This window comes from Triplophysa rosa, linkage group LG13, assembly GCF_024868665.1.
Source record: "Triplophysa rosa linkage group LG13, Trosa_1v2, whole genome shotgun sequence".
NCBI classification, from domain to species: Eukaryota; Metazoa; Chordata; class Actinopteri; order Cypriniformes; family Nemacheilidae; genus Triplophysa; species Triplophysa rosa.
Window position 1 is genome coordinate 19,706,011 of NC_079902.1, and position 20,905 is coordinate 19,726,915.

Consider the following 20,905-nt stretch of genomic DNA (forward strand, 5'->3'; position numbering starts at 1 on the left):
AGGTCGCACAGGTTAAATTTAGGGAGCATATCGTCGCTGTCGGGCGGAAACCTCCTATGTCCAAATTTGGTCAATTTCATATTTTTTCACAAATCGATGCTATTGGTCAGTCCCCATGTGGGTCTGTTATTTTTTACAAATTATTAACCTATCTAAAGTGTTGAAAATAGCTTGAGAGCAAATCTCTTAACTCCATTGGACACTTCAACTGTCTGAGAAGTCTCGTAACTCCACCTCTTCTTCAGTCCGCGGGAGCATCTCGGCATTACGTCTCCTGAATGAAAGTTTTTTAGAAAATAACGAGTGAAAATAGTTAGGTTAGATACATTTGAGTAGGTCTGTTTTGTTAAAAATCGATAGCTAATGGTAAGTCCACGAAGGTAAGTTTGCGAGCAGATTCGGCTAATTTCCAGCTATTAGACAGCCTAGTCAGCTCATCGCTTTTTGTATTACATCACTTATAGTTCTTAAACCTTTAAAATAGAGTTTAGGAAGATGTATGTAACCACAGTCGTTAGCTTTGGTTAACTATTGAAGCCTTTTCTCTTGTCAAGAGGCTCAACGCGACCGCCGACTTTATTTGCGTGCAGATTAATTTCCGCCTATATTAGACAGCCTGTTTAACGTTTTATTTTGGTATTGCATCACTCATAGCTCTAACGTTTAAAATAGAGTTTAGGAAGATGTATGTAACCACAATCATTAGCTTTCATTAGCTCTTAAAGCCTCGTCTCTTGTCAAAAGGCTCAACGCGACCGCAGACTTTGATGAACACTGCTGGCAGCAGCGACGTCTGTGTCCGTACCATTCTTATCAATGACAGCGTAATCTCGTATCTCCCTGCTCCCAAGTTATAAACCTTGTATCTCCGATTAAACATGGTTTTGGGGAAATGTTATGTTAATGTTGGTACACAACAGTATATGATAGCAATATAAGGTATAATACCAACTTTAACGATACAATGTTTAATAACTCAAAACATATGCAGTTTTTTTAATTTCCTGAAAAATAATGGTTTTGGAGATACGAGGATTCCGCCCGACAGCGACGATATGCGACTAAAATGGTTGCAATTTCGAGCCCAGCACTGCATCATGCCAATTGCGTGAGGAAATCTCGCGAGATCTCGTGCCGTGAGATCTATCTATACGTGAGAGTATAAAGACCATATATAATGAAGCGTTATGTTTTTATTAACTTAGAATGAGCTATTTCTATCTACATACACCGCAAGTCCCCTTACATGGAATTCACCATGTTGTTTCTACAGTAGCCCTGAACGAAAAATTGCTCTACAGAGTAGAGTGAATTTCATGAAAAAGTTATGTCCTTTGGTAAAGAAGCAAAAACGTGACAACATCTTAGCCTTGTGTCAGCCACCGTAGTGCTTTGAAAGGGAGGGGTGGAGTGAGCGTTGGTTGCAATTCGCAACCTCACCGCTAGATGAAACTACATTTTGTAAACTGGTCCTTTAAAGGGATATTTCACTCAAAGATGAATATTCTGGTATTATTTACTCACCTCTGTGTTCTTCCAAACTTGTATGACTTACTTATCTGTGGAACAACAAAAACAATAGCGTAAGAACAGAATACTTTACAGAAGACTGAGACAGAATACTTTTAGGCACTACTCGGCAACACAAAGAGTAAAAGATGCACGTTTAATTTAAATATATTTATGCCTCTTTGTATTTTACCATTCTTCTGCACCCACAGAGGATGGGAGATGTCATTTTTCTGTACGTCACCTAATGGGCCAGCTATGGAAAAATATATTTTCCAGGAAAATTTAAAGGTAAAAGCTTGTTTCTCCATTAAAGTAGTCATACAATAGTAACTGTACTATTCAGTACAACAGAACAAAACAACAATAAACAGGAAAAATATAATTACATTGGAGTCAATGGGCTCATTTTTTGGAGCGTGCGAGATAGATTTGTGTTTTTTCTGTGTGTTCTGTCTTGCACTTAGAGCACATTGATCTGCAGATGCAAGTTAGAATTCTGCTTCTGCTTATTCTCTCTTTATTTATAATCTCTATTATTCTCTCCATTTAATTGCAAAAATAAATAATATACAACTGTATGCAACTGTAAATAGTTTGACTGTACTGTACTAATTGTAGTTTGCAGCTGCAGTGCATCGTTAATTTAATCACCTCTCATTCTTATCGTGCTCTCATTCCATAATAAAAATGGTTTGTGACCGCGTTTGAGTCCCATTTGTACAAACATTGATTGAGCAAAGCATATGCAAAAACAGCTCTGTAAATATTGGCAAATGGTTTGAATGGTTAAACTGCCCTGGCATTTCCAAACTGGCAGGAAATTATTTTCATCAGCGTTTCATTAGATTTGCTCTTAAACCTCGTGCACATCCCCCCGATACCTGGAGAAATGAAATGCACTTAATATGCCTGTTAGGTGCTGATGAAGACAGCAGCTGGTGGCATCTTCAGAGTCTCTTCATTCAGAAAGTCTGCTTATTATAACATCTCAGCTGTAGGTGTTGGAGAAAAGTGTTGTGGGTGAACCTAAAAATAAAAGATAAGAAAAAAAGTTTCTTTGGTCCATCTGTGTTGACAATGTACCTAAAAATTTTACGTTAGTTTTTTTGTAATTCAATTAATCTTAATGGCTATTCTTAAATTCTATTACAGTTTTGCAGTTTTTACGGTAAACAATTATTATAACACAATTAAAATTAAATCAGCATTAGTCAAATAAATGCATATATAAAAACTTTTTGATAATAATAGGCCTGATAATTTAATCGTAATAAAAAGCAAACATTAACAATAAGTATAATAGTAATAAATAATATAAACTTTTATGCATAAAAAATAATTCATTTTCAGGAAAGTAAAAATTGGGGAAAAAAGTCACAATGCAAAAAGTGTCTTAAAGTCACAATGCAAAAAATAAAAAGGTTCTTTGAAACTTATATTTTGTGAATTATGACCCAAGACATGTTTTAGACACAAGACACAGTTTAAGCATCTCACAGATTGTATACTGCAGGGTTAACTGCAAAAGTAAGGTACAATATAAGACATTTCTGTCATTTTAAAAACCTGCCTTCAAAAAGGCCAGTGAAGCAAACACCATAAAGACACATCAAAAAAGATAAAAAAATAACCATTCTAAAAAAGCTCATTAATGAATCCAGGCTCCATTAGGAGGAAAAGAATATCTAACATGTTTTCAGGACTGTGTGCCAGATAAAAGCCATGAAAAACAGAACATTTACGCATGTTTTCATTGACCCATTTTGTAAAGCAGAGCAAGCATGATGTACAAATATGATGCATGAACGAGTGAGAAAGAGCTGTGAGAAGAGAGCAGCAGTGATTACAGGATAAGATATCCAAGCTCTCAGAGTTTCAAGAAAATGTTTTGGATTAATCAAAGCATGATTTTTATACATTTATTTGCATCCACATAACAAATGCACATTAAACTTGGACGGAAGGATCGACTATGTCCACATACTTTATTAATGAGAAATGATGTTGTTCATAGCCCAACTCGTCTTTTTTCCTTCACGGTTCTCCCTTCTTTCTCAACCTAACAAGGTAGTTATTTTACCACACTTTCTGCTTTCAAATGTACAAATGTTCACAGAACGATGAAGTGCCAAATACAGCACCCAGGGAAGGCAATTTTGAGGATGAGACTGTCAGTGTCTAGGGGATCAAAGCAATTTGCAAAGAGCACACACACAACAAACATCCCAGTATAATGTGTTACCTAGCAACCTCAGATCAGGTGTCTTAGCTCAGATGGAAAAAAAATAAAATCCATGTAGTCTTTTTCTTTAGTTACATAAGTTCATAAAACTCGACAAGTAAGCGGAATACACTTGAATTGAAAGTAGACTGCTCCCTCCCCACCGCCATTCGATTTTATGCAGCGTGGCTCTTAATAACGCAGCCAGGCAATCCTTCATGCAGATTGCCAGTTGCCTCCCTCCTACTTGGGCACACATGCTTGGATTCTCACTAGAGACAAAACCACACTGGGAGAGCGTGATGTTCGCCAGCAGACGTCAACGCCTCGAGTGGCCCGTTTCCAGGGAATGGTTCCATCTTGGCCAAGCTGGCCAACCGCATGCGATGAGGCTCAAAGGGGGTCCATACGGCCGAAGAGCGGTGATGCCGGTGGGCCGACAAGGTGCAGACCAACCCATCGCTCCGCAACCGTCACATTACGGGCAATTAGTGCCGCACGTTCCCTTCTGACAGAAACAGCCCGGAGAAGATCTGTCTGTTCCACCCTTACACTCCCTGTTTGTCCTCATGTTCAGACAGGCAAAGTGGGGTAATCCACTTAACATTTTCTCTGTCTCAGATTCAAAGAGACGCCGCTTGATTGCAAGAGAGTCCGTCGATAACAGCGGGGCCTCGGTTCAGGCGACGTAGGTTCTTTTCAGAGAAGTCGCAGCCGGAGGGAGGCAAATGAGGAAATGTAAATGTCTGAGCCTGGAGAGGAGATGTTCCTCTGGCTCACGGGGACACTTAAGTCAGCCAGCAAGAAGATTGATGTGACATCGTGTTCCTGGGCTGTCTGTCTTGCACAGCAGAAACAGGTGTAAAGTAAGTGGTTGATGAATGCTCGCTCTAATGTCTTTGACTGATCCACTCCTCGACTCCGACAGCTCGGAGAAACAATGCCAAAGGAAGGATGCCTGATATCAGAAGTTACGCTGAGAAAGTGCTAGGAATTTAAGACAGAGTAGTGCATTGAGATTTTAAATCAATGGAAGTGAGAGATCTGAGAAATGCCAGACGATAAAGTGGTGCAATCCGGAGAGAGCCAAAGAGAGTCTGTTTGCATCAGTTTTGAGTAAAGATAAATAATTACGTCTGCCCAACAAAAAAACGAATGGGTTGGCAGCGACACAATTATACAAAAACAACGGCATCCGGCACAAGAAGTGCGCAGTCGGGTAATAGCCTGGCTGTGTTTGGACAGACAGCAGAGAGATCAATCTGAAAGGCATTTCATGAGCATTCAGAACAACAAGAATTATGTGCATGTCTACTTGGATCTTTAACCACTCAAAGTGTGTTTTGCAAAATGGAAAGTGATGTTTTGGCAAACATTTAACATGCAAGGCCCAACAGATGTCTTGTAATGTAACAGCAGGATTCCACATCAGAAAAATAAGAGCTGCGAGTAATTAACAAAAAAACAAGATTTGTCAAAAGAAATGACATGAAAAGACCATAAGGCTAAGATGTAAAACACAACATAACCCAGGCATGTGATCAGCCAAGGACAAAAAAGAAGGAAGACTGCACGCACCCTTGCCCAACCCCAATCCCCCCCAAAAATAGTCCTTAATGTTACTTATTAAATGTTACATGATTAAAAACAGTCAACTGTTTGCCAAAACAACAGTAGATTTTTTTCACTTAGCAACACAAAACTATTATAATTACCCAATTCTGACTGGCAATTTTGGAAATATCAGTTCAAATGTTTATTAGTTTAACAGTCACCTTAACCAGATTTATTAAAATAGGTTGATGCTTTGTGCAAATATCTTATGCTAATGTCAAATAAAATGGGATTAACAAATGGCACCCCTTGAGTAGATTATACGAGACCTACTTTTAATTTTATTGTAATCAGCAATAATTCATTAAACAATAATTGAACACAAAAAGTAAAGAATACTGTGGCCACTAGTTGGCGCATTTACGTCATTCAAACAGCGTTTGTCCGCATGAATCCGCATGCAATAAATGTATTTGCAAACACTGCATGTTGCGGTTTTAGTTCATTTAAATGTATGCATTCAGTAGAGACTTCAACTCGTTTATATTGCACAGTGACTAGATCGGCCATTTTTTCAAGCCATTAAATCACGGAATGGCCTATTTTAGTCTCTGTATACATATAATGTTATGATGATGTTAAGCATATCATATAGACGTCTCAACTTCCAGACTCGGGATTTTCTGTATACGTTGTAAAACGCTGTTCAATTCCCCACTTAGATAAAAATGACACCACGCGCTTTTTTGAGTACCAAAACAGACTCTCTGGATACATAAAATTATGTTCTGAATGAAGCGGTCGCTCTGCATTTATAACAAGCGTGTGCATGACGTAGAGAGCATAGAAAGGATCCTGTTGGCCGGTTGTATGATGACTACGCTCACATCCCCAAACCCCCATCCCCCAATCCCGTCACGAATTAAAATAAATCAAAATTTAGGCTATTTACGCAGGTGATCCCAGCGGCGTCAAAAAATACGGAAATACGTATTTATACGGAAAAATCACATCCCTGATAATCAAAATTAAAAACAAAATCACTTCTGACAACTATGTCATTCTGTATGAAACTTGACACACTCCTCCGAAAGAGAAAGACAAACAGAAAAATTCACATAACCACACCCACTATCATCAATACAACAACAGCTGCAATTTGAATACAGCGGGCAAGATATTTCAACAATCTGCCACCAACAAGACTGACGTGGGTCTCTCTCCAACGGCCTGTTAACAGAGAAAACAGTAGGAACGTGACTGAGGTCCTTCCCTGTGAAACCAATTATTTTCTCCATCCTGGGCAGCACTTAAATCTTACAATATGTCACCTTTTATCCAAAGTGTTGACTGGAGTGCCAAAGCCGGGAGGTCAAACCGCATCCACTTGGATCAAGCTCATAGCAAACATGTCATGATGTCATCAGTGCTTCGTTGTTGATTTAATTATTCAACAACAGATTAGCTGGAAACCGTAGTATACATTTGCAGGCCATTCACCTGGATATTTTGAAGGCCAAAGCAATAATAATATAGAGAATGGAGTTTCCAACTATTTTTGGTAGAGATCTTGTCAATTCTACACATGATTCTCAGAAAAACAGAGGCGCCTTTTCAAAATCGAGTCACGCAAGGTGAATCTCCACTGTTGAAGAAACTGCCACATGCTTTATTCAGAAGAAAACATAACTCTCTTGAAGTCCAAGTTTTTAGAAGAAGAATAAACTATGTAAACAAGCTGACATTTTCTTTAAACCATCGGTCCGAGATTCTCCCGAAAAGACCTTTTGTCGTGTATTGACAGGTCGGTTAAAGCGCTCGTCCATTCCGCCAGACCGTCCACTGCTGGGTCAACGACAAAATAAACATCTCTGCTTTTGAGTAGGATTGTGCAAAACTATCATACGATGGCAACTGCCATCCATGCATTATTCAACGCCGAGTAAACAAGAGAGGAAAGAAGGTAGAGACACGCTTTGGCTCTCTACCAACTGTCTCATTAGTCTCATTCTGTTCTTGAAAAACAAACACTCACCAGGCCTACTGAAATACAGCCAGGTCTCACGTGGATGTGTTGCATTCAGTCAAACAACACAGAATGTTACAGCTTGTACTATACTCTTATAGAAACCAACACAGAACCCTACACCCTAAACACCAGGGGCCACATAGAGTGACGTGCGTATTCAAAATATGTATTCATCGACCGACCGGTTTGCTAATGAAGGCTTTATGAAGCATCTGGTAGTAGCTTCAAGTCTGTCATTTCTGGGTTGGCACCAAAATTTGCCCGAGCAATGAGACAACGCTTGACTGCTCCCGTTGTGTTTAACAGAGGCAAATTGAGCAAAACCAGCAAGCGGTAAATCAACTAATAAAACTGTAACACAATTTTATTTTATTTTTGGGGTTGAGTGAATTTCATAAGAACACAGAGTCCCAACCTAAAATAATCTTTATAGATTCTAAAGCGGGAAGCCCAAGTTTGAATCTTGTTTGTAACGTTTCCCAGTCCCGTTTCTTCTTTCTCTATCCCTATTATTTTGTGTCCCGCTCTACTTCCTCTACTATCAAATTGACAAAAAGCCAAAAATAAAAATGAGACTTTTTTCTAAAAAATAGCGTGTGGTGCTTGCTTTTGCAAAAACTGATTGTGTGTTGGAATTTCTCTTTGTGTGCCACCCTAAATTTGAAAAACCCATGCGCCCCACATGTTTATGGTCCACTGGGGCAATCAAATACCTCACGTGGGGTCTCACCTTCATGTCTCTGTGACATTCTGCTGACTACACAACACATGTCTAGCTCCAGGAATTAAGGCTTGTCCACACCGGGACGACAATCGCGCGCGTTTAACGCCGACATTTAACGCCTCGTGACTAAACAATGGGCGCCAATGTGAGTGTGCACACCGACGCGCAAAACACCAGGCGTAAAAGCGTTATTTTTTTTTTTTAAACGCCTCGGGCTCATTTTTTTGGTTTGACGCACCACGTTATAACTGGCCGACCAATGAGATTAGTGCTTTTGTTCACGTCTCTGGAGCTGCTGAAGTTACCGTAAAACACGACTTGGTGGCGCTCAAGCACAAAATGGTCTTGCCGAGCACACATTGATACCAACGACGAAGAGGAAGTAAGCAAGATGTAATATTCTTCTGTGTGACAGGCGAGTGTCAGAAGCATAAAGTTGTGCAGCGCCACCTTGTGTACCGGGGTATTTCTGTTTTTCATTAAGCGCCATCTATGTCAGGGAGTGAATTTGCACGTTCACTCGGCTCATCGCCAGTGAAAATCGCTTGGGCATGAACGTCGAAAAACGCTGGCGATAAGCACGCGCGATGATGTAAAAATGAGATTGAACTCATTTCAGTAATTATTTCAGCAGTAACAGCTCAAGCGCTCCCCTGTTCATTTAGTAACTGTAGAACAAAATAAAACAAAAAAGATGTTTTTTTTTAAATGCAATAACACTGATTTAAGATCTGTAATCCACAGCCCATGTTTCCATAATAACACATTTCATTACTGTCAGACCGACACCTTGTATCTCCATTTTTCATGATTTATTTTCATAAATCATTACTATTGGTCAACCTACATGCTTGTCTAGGGGTTTTGCAAAAATGTAACCAATAAGAAGTATTAAATAGAGCTTGTCAACTTTGACAACACAGTGTTTAATTATTGAATAAAAACTGTGTTTTTTTTCATTTCCAATAAAGTGGCAGTTTTGGAGATCTTGGAGACAATATTTAATTTACATTAAACTGTCTTAAATATGTGGAAACAGTGGAAAGGAATAATAAGAAACCCCAAAGCATGAATTCACAACACACAAATTTCTATAAAAGTCAACAACAAACCTCTTCTCAACAACCTTCACAATCTAATCCTCATTCATGTCCACAGCTCTGCACAGTTTGTCCTCAGTTTTTCTTTTAAATCCCTAAATATAAGCAACATAATAAGGATACCTGTGTTAGCAACCGGGATGTAGAAAAAGGCTGGCTTTGAACTTGCAACCCACAATGGTTCTTATGTGGCTGTAACCCATGCACCGCTCTGCCTCTCTGACTGAATTTTTCTCTGTGATTGAAAGGTTTTTTCAAATTCAGATTTGATACGGAGAGGATTTGCCCGCATCCACTGTCACCGTATGCTCAGGTAGCTGCACAGGTCCCCATTATAAAAGCAGATCAGGCAGCACTGAACAGGGTGAGATTGGGTGAAAACACCCTGACACCAATCACAAACATCTCTTCCGAGGTTAATAATCAATGAACCTTCTACAACTGAGATGTGCCCACAACACATGGCTGTGTCTCGGAGCCTAGAAGGAGACCAGCATGGCCAAACAGGATTGATTTTATCTGTGAATTGCACTGTGCTCCTTTTATTCTTCTCTGCGATTCACACCATCTGCTGACTACAAAGTAGAACTTTCACTGTTTGTTTCTTTTAGAAAAAAATTAATGTTTGCGATTGTGAATAATATCATCGGTCTACAACTTGACTAATCTTTTTAGGGTGAATTGTGTAATTTCTTCAATATTAAAATGCTTTCGCCTATTGCAGTTTAATATGCAGAGATAAATGTAAGTAATTTGTTGGTTGGCCTTGTAAAGTGTGTAAAGCCCCTGACTGCTGCATATTCAAACCTTTTCCAGAAAAAAATGCTCAACGATTGCTCTTTCATACCTCTGGAGAAAGAGATCAGATGAAGTTCACATGTGTTTCATTCAAATATAAACTTGGTCTCAGATGTTTCTACTAAAATTGCATAATAATGCATTAATAATGCAACTGTTGAAATACATGGCGTATGAATTGTATAGACTGTTTCATCGGACACGCGTGCCTGGACCAAATGTAACGTCCAGTCTGTATTTGTTGATCGGTCTGGCTAGTGGTTAATAATTGAACAATTTATATTTTATTTTATTTTTACTAATTTATATTAACGTTTAATTGTATAATGATTGTATTAAACAATTAGTTTAAATTTATTGGGTGTAAATTGTATTAAATAAACAATTTGTTGAATGGATCGTGTAACTTTGTCGCATTTAAGTTTAGCCAAGTAACGGTTCATCTACTGATAACCCAAAATAGTGGCTAGACATACATTTAACTTGCAAGCTAATGTAATTTACTTGTTAATTCTTTTGCTTGTTATCAGAAATAATCTGCAGGGTCTCTATTCTTTGTGGATGAGTACCAGAAGTTAAGTTTGGGCCACAAAAGCGTGCATGCGCAGTAACGTTTGTTTATGTTGTTGCTTTGAAACCGATACGTAAACTGTACAAGTAAAATTATCTGGATTTGGGTAAATATGATGAGAACTGTTTAAGTTCATATTAAAATCATCAATAATACTGATGCTTGTTCCCAGACTTTGCAAATCTGAGCTCGGTTTTTGACATTATTGAGATCTTCTTCTTATTGAGAAATTCTAATAGACATTTGTAAGATATCTGAGATTTCTCTTGCTCTTTTTTTAATCTCATTAATTATCTAGGCGAAATCCAACACTGTTACATGTGACTGAAATAATAAGGTATTACTTCTGTAACGACATAAAACCTTACACATTTTCCCATTTTTACAGACTGACACTTCTGCCATATTGGTCTATCATGGTGCCATCAACTATTTTATATAAACCAGCCAAAAATAACACTAAAAAATACACAACCTTTGACATGTGCGCCAGACAAATCCTTTCTGAGTAGTCGTCTGTTAGCTAAAATGAGCTGCAATATACTCCAGACTTTGAAACCAGACTTTTATGTTAATCAAAAGCCTGGCTATGGGAGACTAGAAGTATTTCTGTGTCCGTGAAGATTCATGACTGATTATGAATGTCTGTGGAGATCTAGCGTAGTGCGTCAGTCACCTGTACCCCCTGAGGTAAAAATGAAACTTGATGATCTCTGACAGTGTGTTTACATTTCTTGAAATGTAAACATTGACAGGACACATGTGATTTGTGTCCGTTTACATCTAAGACATGTCTTTGTTTGTTCTCACCGAAGCATTTACACCTTTATTTTCATTTATCATTGAAAGCGGGTTTGCATGTTGTCATATAACATGCAATTCTCCTCGGGTGATAATGCATGACAACAAAACTGTCAACTTGATCTTGGCTCTCTTCCAACCAATGATCCATATCGCATTGCGCCCTAATATAGTCATGACCTTGACTGAGACGAAGCCTGGGATAAGGGGATTTTTCTTCTGTAATTTAAATAAGGAAGGAACTGTGATAGAAAAGATGATATTAGAAAGCTGAGAAAGAAGGAGATGTTTGAATGTCTTTCAAACATAGCCAAGTAATCTGACCAAATGTAATTTTTGCCAGTCGTGCATCAATCACAAATTTCTCAATATATTATACGATTTATCCAAGTAATGGCTGGAATACACTACAAGACTTTTAAAATCTGAACAGATTTTTTTTAAACTAGACATCACACACTTGCAGACTTTTTGAAAGTTTCAGATAGAAACACACTAACTGATCAAATCTGCAGACTGGCACAGATTTCTGCAAATCCAGACTGAAAATCTGGGCAAGATCTGAGCAAAAGTCTTGTAGTGTATTTTAGCCTTAACCAATTTTTTATGTAAGAGCTTAGTATAATTCCAATGTCAATGATCTAGGACTATGTAAAGTATTGAAAATGTATTTTAAAAAGCATGTATACAATATGTGCTTTGAGTATAAATTTGTGTGGGATGACAATCGAAAAACAATATACAGCTGCCATTTCAATATTATTGTCAGTTTTTCTAAATGTAATATTTATAGGTATGTGTTCAGGTAAATTATCATTTTTGTTTCAGTCTGTGAACTACCAACAATATGTCTCCCATATTTGAAATAAAAATATTGTTTCTATTTGCATTTATTTGCGAAAAAAAATGAAAACAGGTCAAAATAACAGAAGAGATTATATGTATTTTTCAGACCTCAAATACTGCAAAGCTCATATTCACTTTTAAGCAATTCAACAGTAATATTTGTACATGCATTTGGGAAAAGTTCAAAAAAAATTTTTATGTGATAACCTCGATTTTTATCACATTTTTCGTGTCTTGTCATGCTGTCAGTCTTTCACATTGCTGTTGAATGACTTTGTCACTCCTGAGGTTTGATTTTGGAGATTTTGTTGAAATTCAACAGACACTGGACTGGAATTGCCCCAATACTGCAGATGTGGAATGAAAATTTTGAATGGTCTCTTATTTATTTCCATGGCTGTACATGCTACTTGGCTACACATTATTTGTTGCTTTATTTATGATTTTAATTCATTGCAATTCTAAATGATTTCCAAAACCCATAAGGCAAAAATAATAGGGAAACATTATTATAGACCTTCTATAATGCACCAATATTTCCTCATCTTCCCCTCTTAGCATGTAAACAAGGCTTGACTTTTGTCAGCCGAACAACAGACCGGATCAATCAATAATTTTCCTGTGAAAAAAGGCAGGAAAATGATGTGACGGCTGAAAGGCCGAGATCAAACGTGGACAGACCCATATAAGTGTACCAGTCTCAGCAGCGTGCCCTGCACTTCCACACTCCGCAGGCGCCCTGATGGGGTCTTATCTTTCTCCCCCCTGCCTGTGCTGATTACGGGCATGCCAGAGCTGTGTGTCCTGCTCTAATAGTGCTTCCCACTCACTCACAATTAGCTGTGATCATTACCTCCCCGCTTGAAGGAGATTAACTCACCCCTCATTTGTTTAGGGTTTGCAAAGCTTCTCTCTCGCACAGAAGTGAGTCATAGCAGGAGAATGTTCCAAAGAGACGATGTTGCCATCTGTCGGAAGCACGTCGCAGCTCCTGGAGTAGTGCTGGAGGAAGATAAGAGGAAGAGAGGAGGAAGTGAAGGTATTAGAATGAAAGAGGAAGAGATTTATGATTTATTACACTAGACTTTGGAACATTGCGATTGGTTAATTGTGGCATTGAGCGGTCAAATATTCTTGACTGCTATCTATATATTTGAGAATTGTCAATGATCCGACTTTTTACACCAACACAAGATCCAGCAAAATGATGGCAAGAAGTAACTGGTAGGAAAAACAAGAGCTGAAAGAGAACAATGTTAGCTATTACATACAAAATAAACTTATTTAAAGATTATTAATAATATGTACATTTATATTGTCGCAGTCTTGATGCAAGGCCACATAACACATAAAATAAAAATTCAATGAACGCTAACGCATAAATTAGCATGACATAATAGGAAAGGAGTTTTTGCTTACGTGTTTGGTTACCACTGTAAATCCAGGTAACCCCAAAGCATATCCATTACTCTCAATGTTATAATGATATTTTATCAGACGTTGATACCTGTTTTATCGCACCTGTTCGCATGCGATGAGCGCCGCAGCAGACCTTGGAACACGGACGCTTCTGGAATGCATAAATCATCCGCTTGACATTTGAATGCTTCTGAGCAAGGCATGTTAATGGAATAACTTCAGAATACAAATGACTGCAATGAGCAAAATGGGCAGTGTGACCAACGGAAAGGCACAAAAAAAGAACACAAATCTGACATTGCTATTAGAAACGCATACAATCTTGCACCACGGTGGCAATCTTGCACTACATGTTCCCTGTCTCCTTATTTCTTGTAAGACATTTCTGTGCACCTCTGTACCTTCAAGCAAGGTGTCCATTTGTAGTATTATTATACAGAAGCTTGTGTCAGGTGCGAGTGGAGCTGTGGCCGGGTTTCTCCCTATATGCGAGTGGTTTACAGAGCCTCTGTGCTGTAAATAACACATTCATTGCTATCTCACCGTCTCCTGCCAACCCCTGCACATACACTGTGACGTTCTGTGTGATTAGGAGCTCTCAAGGCGGACCAGCTAGACTTGACTGAGTTGGTTTTTTAGAAGCTTCATTTAGCCGTCCGACACTTAAAGGAACAGTTCTTTTAAAAATAACAAGCCTGTCACCATTTACACACCCTCAGTTTCCAATCTATTAAAAAAATGTCTTTGTACAATTCACATCGTATGAATTCATTCAAAATTTACATTACATTTTCCCATGAGATCAGTTCTGTCGTCAATTTAACGATAGCATATAATTAGTTTGGCGGAATGAAACTGTTCTGGGCAAACTCTCTGCCCGTCCATGCAGCCTTGCATGGACATAGCAGGAGCACAGCAATATATGTCCCCCCACCTGGTGAACCAGAACAGTTCCTGGTGCGTAACAGGATTCAATTAAAAGATCCGAAGATACAGGCAGATAAGGAGGAGATGAGGATGGAGGTGGGTTTTAGGTGCAACACGATTAAGCAGCAGATAAGGAGCAAAGAATTGCAACTTACATAGGACGCAGTCTAGTGTGTGTTGTATGACTATTGGTTAACGTTGATTAGCTGCACCTGATGTGATCAGCTGATGGAAGCAGAACTCAGGTGACCTGCCAGAACTAACGCTACGCTTGATGCTGGCTTAAAGGTGCAGTAAATTAAATTTAGTGCCATCTAGTGGTGAGTTTGCGATTTTCAACCAACGGATCACTCCAATGCTCACCCCTCCCTTTCGAAGCACTACGGTGGCTGACACAAGACCATTTCAAGACTACAAGGCATTTGTAGAAGGCTACTGTAGAAACATCATAAACATGGTGAAAGCAATAGAAGGGGACCCGTAGTGTTTGTAGAAATAGCTCATTCTAAGGTAATAAAAACATAAAATTTCATTATGTAAGGTCTTTATACACCTCTGAAGACATAGTTAACTGACTTAACTGACTTAAAGATGGGGTAACACACGCAGTTTCTGCCAAGCTCATATTAATTTTGAGTACCTATACAGTAGTACTGCATGCGTCGTATCTTCAAAGAGTATTTAGTTTGATCAAATTTATAAAAGAGAGATACAGCCGTCCCCCCAAGCAGGCAGGGGGGACGGAACTACAGCACGAGCACACAATACATCATAGCATTATTCCTTCGTGTTGTTTACATTATGCACAAACGCACCGATTGCCAACAAAACACAGACATATGACTTAGTTTGACTTACTGCGTGCAGTTCATGTCCGGCATGTTTTAGCACTGGGACCGCGCCATCTATCAGTTTCAAACGATCTCCAAATCCAGCGGTATATCCACCATTTACATAACATCCATCACTGAAAACAAACAAACACACCTCAACTTCTCTCACTATCACAAGAGTAACGAGCTGTAGCTGTAGGCCCACAGCACAGCCAATCTTGACGCAGCACAGCCAATCTTGATAAGCAGGTCTTCCAATTGCTCATCGGTTGGCGCATAGGCAGGCTATTTCTTTCGCCTTTCCGTGGGTGTGCTTTTCTGGCAGAATTGCCCAATAAAAGTAATAGCATCCCCTGTTACAAAACAGGTATCCAGACTTATAAATAGGGATTGGCACGAGTACTCGACTACTCGAGTACTTGAACGCGACGATCGATGGTGAAAACGATGATCGTTTGGGTCTATAAATAAAAAAAATTATTATTTTCTTTCTTTCTGATTGGTTATGCTGGCATTTCGGGTTGTGCCCAGATATTTGATTGTTGCGTTGCGAGAGTTTGCAGTCCAGAGTCAAGTCCAGAGCGCAGAAGGGCATATTGAAAGCGCACAGCGATGCTTGGTTTCACTTTGATAAACCTGACGAAAATACAGTTAAGTGCAAAATGTGCAGTGCCAAGCAGCATACAAAACATACAAATCTACCACAAGTTTGATCCGTTATCATCTTACACTCTGTCTAACGCTACACTGCACGCGAGCGGCGCGATGCAACATGGCGAAAGCAAAAAGAAACTGGACGTTTGTTGCGTCTCTTTGCGCTGCATCCAGTGGGCAGAGAATTTCTGTTTATAATGGGTTGGTGTTGTATTCGCGCGCTCGCGGGGCAGGGCAAGCGTTTTCAATCCATTCCTATGGAAGCTGAGCTCGCGTTGCGCTCGCGGAGCAAAGCGAGCATTCCTCTTCTCCGCGAGCGCCACGTGAACGTGCGCTGAAGTTCATAAGAATGGATTAAAAACTCTCACCCTGCTCCGCACCAGTATATTTGGACACAAAATGTCAGGTGAGACCACTACTACCAGAAAGACATGTCAGACGAGCATAAGAGACTTTACCGTCAGACACTGACAGACAGAAATGTGACAGGGCAGAGATGACGTTTCATATCACGCTGATATTTCTATTAAATGTTTACTTTATTTTCAAAAACATTTGAAACAGTGTCGATTTAAGTATTTACTCAATCTTATAGTTTTATTAACATACATTTTCGTATCAGTGTTGTAATTAAAATCTTTTGATTGTCACCATGGTATGGGGGACACGCCCCGCCCCCTCTAATGCCCCTCCCCCAATTAATCGAGTACTCGTTTTTCAAACCTATCCAGTTCTCGAAATGATATATGATCAAAAATGCCCATCCCTACTTATAAAAAACTTTCCGAAACAAGTTGGAGTGCTGGGGGAGTGTAACAAGCACAGAAATACTACGTCGTACGTCCAACTCGTTTTTTAACAAGATGACCATGTTAAGCATGAGAAGCCAGCACGTTTAACAGTGTAAAGAAGTCAGAATGCATGAAATAGCATGATACCCCATCTTTAATGATCTGGTTACAAGTCATTGTTACAAATTTCCTGATTTTTCTCACACTAGGCTATTGCCTTGCTTCAGAAGATTTGGAGTGTTATGCCATTTATTATACTTACAGGATTGTGTGAAAAAAATGAGCAAAATAGTCCGAATTTCTGTACATTACTTTACATAAATCGTTAATAAACCGCAGGTGATTAGGCAATTTATTATGATTTTTTTAGCAGTTTTTCAGTAAAGTACGGTTAAATGTGGCTGCATCTGAAAGCCAGTGTGCTCTCACGCAGAAACTCCAAATAAGCGCCGCAGAAGAAGTACAAGACCACACGTGGTTCCAGAAAATGCTAATGGGGATCTTTCTATCACTGTTTTTCAAGCCTTCACAGTATTTTCATGATTTATATTTATAAATTTATAATGATGATGTTTGACAGGTGTTGCATTTTCAAATGCATGTTATATGTGACCCAAACTCAGAGATTTCATAAGGGGCAGCACTTCATACTAATCAGAGAGCCGTGCTTCACAGAAAAGCTGTACAAAAACACATAATCAACACCGTCGTGATATCATAATCGCTCTAAACGGGGCGATTTACACGATATGTAGTAAAAATCGTGCACACATATTACTAAATGATGATGTTTTTTTCTTAACAAATTCCAACCTTCCCCTGCTACCCACATTTGGGAAAAGCATTTGTCTATGGGCATGTATTTTCTATATCTCTCCACTCACATTTCAGCTTGGACAGCTCCTCCAATCAGATCTCTTCCCTGCCATTTCATTGATCAGCTGACACTCAGACAAGGTTAAAGTGAATGAGTAGTTTATATTAAATCAGATTCATGTAGCATATATCTGCGCTTAGAAAGCCACTTGATCTTATTAAAGTAAAGCACATATTATTTAGCACTGGCAGACAATTGGACCTCAGCCTAAACAGGCCGGCACAAACATCCAGTCCCTGTCCCAGTAAATTAGATTTATGATAAACAGCTCTTAAGCACTCAGATTCTTTATTGTTTTGCTGTAGAAAGTGCTTAAATGCAAGACAACACCTGAAATGCATTATTTATTTGAGTTAATGTAGCTTTTGTCAGGAGGAGGCTCTTAATATGCTTAGCCATGCCCTTACAAATCAAAGCCCTTCTAGTGGATAGTTTTCATTCACCGCACTAACTGATTCAACGGAAATTATCACTGGGGGTAAAATGCAAATGACTGATAAGCTGGATGTGTCGGGTTAGTTGCATTAACCTGTGAGGGCTATATTATTACCTTCAGGTGTGTGTGCGGCAGGCGTAGGCTGTTGATGCTATCGTCTACGTGTAGGGATTAAACATCGAAAAGATCCTGGGAGATAAACACTGCTTTTCGCACATGCCCTCTAATTGATTTTTCTCTTTCTTGCTTTTAAAAAAGATGGAGCATCAAAAGAGATCAATGTTTCAAATGAATCAATTTAAAAATCGTAGATGTTTAAAAAAATCAACAGAAAATCAGAAATGTGTTCTTTTTAACTCATTTACATGTACAGTATGTCGTTTACTGTGAAAAGACCACTTCAAGTTATTTTCAGTTTTTCTAAATGTACTATTTATAGACACCGGTTTAAGTAAAATTATGATTTTTGTATTCATCTGTAGATGCGATTAATCTCTCAGGTTCTATAGAAATTCTTGCATTCCTCAACTAAGTTTGGATAAAATAAATCTGCGACCTATAGTGACCTATAACATACTGTATCTCCCAAATTCCAAATTAATAATTGTTTTCGTCTGCATTAAAGAATCCATATGCTTGGGAATCACTGTTGCTATGCACCGAATACAATTCTGAGCACCTGTCTGAACCATAAAAAACAGATACAAAAGAGCACTCTAGTCGCAACAGCAAATATGGGCCACCGCACCACATTTAAAGTGTTCCACACCATTTTCCCTTCCAAAGTGTTGCTTTATTTGGAGTCATAATACCCTGCCCCGAGGAACCTGATTGAATAAAAACTTGCTGTACAGACAGGGAGAGAGAGAGAAACAAAAGAGTGTAAAATTTCTTCTTTTTAAAATGAATGCTGCATGCCACTTTTCCTCTCATCACTTATTCATTCAGAGCAAATGTTTCTCTCGGTTACCGTGCTGCGGTTTCCCGTATGCTGTTAGTCTGACATGTCGAAGCAGGGCAGGTGCTTTAGATTTCCACAGAAACACTTGCTGCCCTGTCTCTCCCTGTACATACGTACATACAGTTGTGTTTAATATTGTGAAACCAGGCATTCCACAGGAGAAAAACACATGCTCTTTGGGCCTGCCCAGGCCGAAACGGATATGGTGGGTGGAATGCAGGTCTGCCAGGTTCCTTTAACAACAGAGTTGGATATTGGTGTTAGATTGCGTCTATTGCTGCAATACAGTGCAATTGTTGTATCTCAAGTGTATGGTCTAATAAGTTTAATTAAAGTTTGAAGGTGATTAATTCTAAGAAACATACAAGCCAATAATATTCCTGTCTACAGCAATGATTCTCTGAGGCAATGCAAAGTATACATTCCAGGGCTGTACATTGTGACAAATATGTCGCACATGCTACGAAAAAATCTGTCTGTGCCAAGAATAATTTTACCAATGTAGCACGTGTGTGACAGTTTTGCACGTGTTTTAGACAGGGCCGTTTGTTTGTGTGAGGTGTGTTTGTCGCGGTGCTTGTTGTTTGTGTGTGATGTAAATCAATGGTATACCACTATTTTAGTAGTTTTTGCATTTAAATCTTGTTTTTCTGCTGCACTGAGTCCATATTTAGAGCCCTGCGATTTCTGCAATGTGGAAACGGAAAGAATAGCGGAGGTGCCTGCTTGTTTTGCGTGAATGTGAATGAGCTGCACAGTTTAACGCATTACTACACGCTAGGGCTGAAACGATTCCTCGAGTAACTCGAGTAATTCGAATACAAAAAATCATCGAGGCAATTTTTGTTGCCTCGAAGCCTCGTTTAATCCATTTAACTACAGTACACACGGAGCACTGCGTTTCCCCACGGACCGTTATTTGTCACGATCACACGGAGAGAGAACCCAGGCGCAGGCAGCGGTAAGGGATAACAGGACAAGACTTTAATGAACACAAAACAAAAACCTACGATGGGGTGCAAAAACAGAACAAGAACTAGAACACGGAAACAAAACAAGAAATCAAAACAAAACACTTCCCATGAGAGGGCAAAAAACTGAACTAAATAAAAAACGAGACACTAAGTATAAACACTCACAAGGTACACAGGCAACAAAACGAACATGGTCTAAGGCACACGACAGGCAAGGCTGGGAAGGCAAACAAAACACCACCATACACAATGAACGAACACAGGACAATGAAACATGAGGCATTAAATAGGCAAGACAAACGAGGGATAATTACACAGGGCAGGTGAGGAACATGAGACACGGGAGGAAAGCAATACATGAGACGAGAGGGGCGGGGCCAATGACAAGACACGAGAAAACACATGAGAAGTAAAAACAAACAACTCATGGTTTTCTCACATAAAACCTAAGGCTTTGTCATGGCTCTGCCACAGGACCAAGAAAAACATGACTAAATGAAGCAGAGCATGACAGAAGCCCCCCCCCTTTAATGAGCACCTCCAGGTGCTCACCAAGGGGTAGACTGACAATACAAGACCGATTGGGTGACAGACAGGACTAGGCAAAACAATGAAAACAAGATCAAAGGCAGGCAAGGCAAAATAACCACAGGATTGGGGTGGGACAACAAAAACAACAAACATGGGAGGGGGGGTGGGGTGGGGGAACAAAAGAGTCCATATGAGGAAGTCCAAAGGGGTTGGGACAGGGTGGGACAGTCTTAATCCCCGGCAGGGTTCGAGGGCGGCGGAGTCCTGGGGGATTCTGTGGGGGAAGTCCTGGGGGGGACCGCCGACTTGAGCGTCGGCGGGACAAGGCTGGGACCCGGCTGGAAGG